The following is a 3,066-nucleotide window of genomic DNA, read 5'->3' on the forward strand; positions in this document are numbered from 1 at the left end:
TAAAAATACCTTTGTTATTTCACTGGTTATTTTTACTTTTAAATGCGCAATGGCTATTAATTTCTTTGGAAAGACATCTTTAAAGCAGTTGTTGCTCAAGTGCCTGAAAGAGATCCTTCCTCGATTAGAGCTGTTATTGCTGGAAAGAACATCAGACCGCATTCGAGTGCATTAACTGCTTTATGAATCAACTTGTTTCATTTAGCTGGCAGGGAGAAACATTCAGATGCAAAGATATAAACCTTCTGAGAGAACGCGGATGTCAAAGTTATTAATTAAGACAGCAGGATCAAAGGAAGCAAACAGGGGAAGCACAGGAATTTAAGCCTATTCTTCTCACTGACGCAAACATTATAACTTCCCTGGAAACTGCCCTACCTTTCCTGCTTAAAATTCATCACTTACATCCAGCCATGTGGCATTGAGGCTGGGAAGCTAGCATCCATGCCTTTGCACCCTCAAAGCTAGACTACTGCATGTGCCCCACGTGAGATCGCCCTCTGTGACTGTTCCAAAGGCAGAGACTTGGCAGCCTGTCTTCAACCATGGGTGACTTGCTCCTTCAAGGTACAATTCATGGTGCTAGCTTGAGCCTAAAAAGCCCTAAAATGCTTTGGCCCTGTGTGCGTTAGAAACTGCTGCAAGCAACCCTTATGCAGAGAGATGCATTTACCAGTAAAATCATAGTACGGTGTTTAAAAACAAATGAAAACCACAAGTAAGAGAGTTAAAGCACAACTTGCTTAAAAGGACTGCTGAAAAAGAGAGGAAGCCTCAGCTCTACAGGGAGCCCCACAGAATTGGGCCGACACCACTGCTTGTATGGCTCTTGTTGGAGACAATCTGGGCTTGCCACCCCAACCCAACAGCAGCATTTTGCACCCCCCCCAGAGCTTCCCCAGCAGGCCCAAAGGGAGCTGCACAACACAGAGCTGCAGATCACATCAATCTGATGTGCCTGATGAGGTTAAGTCAAGACATGCTAAGCAACATGCAAGCCACAACCTTCTCTCTGGTTTTTAAATAGCCTCCCAGAAAGTGTTGTTAATACTGAAGCCTGTGTTCTCTCTACTCATTATTGCATAGCACCACCTACAGTCATGTCTGTGCTGCAAACAAGCCAAAGAAACAAAATAAAAAAATTCCTTCAGTAGCACCTTAAAGACCAACTAAGTTTTTATTTTGGTATGAGCTTTCGTGTGCATGCACACTTCATCAGATACACTGAAACAGAAGTCACCAGGCCCTTATGTATATTCAGAGGGTGGGGGTTGGGGGTGATGGGAATGGGTGATGGGCTGACAGGAGTGGTAAACCTGTTGATGACTGTTAACGACTGTTAACGACTGCAATTGGTCTTGCGGGGGGGGGGGAGCAAGGGCTGAGGTGCTAAGGAAAGCTTGATCATGTATAATGAGATAAGAATCATATGTCTCTGTTCATTCCAGGTGGCTCCATGGTTTTAAGCATGGTAATGAGTTGCACCTGCGAACACCTTCTTTGGGCATCAACGAACTATGTTTGGAACTAATCAAAGTGGCAAAAATATCCCAGGATCTATAATTCCCAGCTTTCATTTGAAAACAAAGAAGTTTCTAGCATTTCCGGAATCTTGTGAAGCGAAACATACATATACTGTATACCATTCTTCTCAAAAACTTTTTTGAGAAATTAGCCAGCTCCACTCTCTCCATGCCCCTCTCCTCTCCACCCCACCCCTGTGCCTGAAAAATTCCTGCAGATGCCCATATATGTGAAAGAGGGAGGTGTGCAGTTTTGAGAGAGATATGAATTTGTTATCTGTGTGGTTTGTGAGATGCACTTGGACTGGGAAAGACAAAGAGATGTACCGGTATATTTGAAGTGAGAGAGAGCGCATGAGGGGATACATGCATGTACATGTCTGGTGTGGTCGCTTTGTATATTTTCCCTGGTACTGGATAGTGTTCCCTGCTGTTATTAAGCTGCAACAGCATCGCTGTGTGTTCATGTGAGAAAGAAATGGGGGCACCTCAGCAATGATTTTTTTAAAATTTCTTATTTATTTGTCACTCGGCCCAGCAGCCCTGCAGTTCTCACCCTTGCTTTCCATGGGGTGGTCTTGACAAAATCTCTCCTGGCTTCAGTCCAAGAGACAGACAATGAATGTGAAAGGCTCTCCAACAGCATCACCACGGACTTCTGGCTGGTGACTTATAATAATTTTATTAATTTTCTTATTTATATCCCGCCCATCTTCCACTAAACTCAGCCTGCCAACTTCCATGGGTTTCATCACGCCCATGCACAAACCCTTTTCACCTTTTATGCCTCACGTGCAAGCACATGCAAGCACCATTTCTCCTTGGCAACATTCAAAACCTCTCGTTCAAGAACACGTGGCAGTCAACATCTATGAAGAACACCGGTTGTTGTTGTTGTTTAGTCGTGTCCGACTCTTCGTGACCCCTTGGACCATAGCACGCCAAGAACACCGGTAGAGCCACATTTGCTTCCCCCATTCATTCACATTCATGTCCCCTGATTCAGTCCACGAATATCCACCAGTTCCTATTGACCGGCTTTCTGGAGGTGAACTGGAGGGAGAGCTCCACCAGCTTCCACCCACCCACCAACATCTGCCCAGCTTCCATGAAGTCCACCGCTAGACTTCAGCCAGCTTCCGACCATAGCAATCCTTCTCAACAAAGGAACTTGTCTACCGGTACTTATTCCTCCACTCAAGGGACTCCACTCATCTATCGTCCAACCCGCTGCAATACAGGAATATTATTATTATTATTATTTATTGAATTTATACACCTCCCTATACCCGGAGATCACGGGTCTCGAACTCAGGACCCTGGCATTAAAGAGTCTCACACTCTGCCGGCTGCGCCATCCACAACCTCCACGCCGACTCCTCGCCCTACGCGTCGCCTAGTCGGCGACCTGACGAAAAACCGGGAGCCGGAAGTTTCGCTTGCGAATCATTACCACCGCTAGCTCTTTGGCCGGCGCCGCTCCCACCCTCTCCCTCCTTCCCCGCCTACTTACGGGCCCGGCGCGCGGCCGGAAGTTTAGAGC

The sequence above is a fragment of the Zootoca vivipara genome, chromosome 7 (assembly GCF_965207765.1).
Source record: "Zootoca vivipara chromosome 7, rZooViv2.hap1.1, whole genome shotgun sequence".
Lineage (NCBI taxonomy): Eukaryota > Metazoa > Chordata > Lepidosauria > Squamata > Lacertidae > Zootoca > Zootoca vivipara.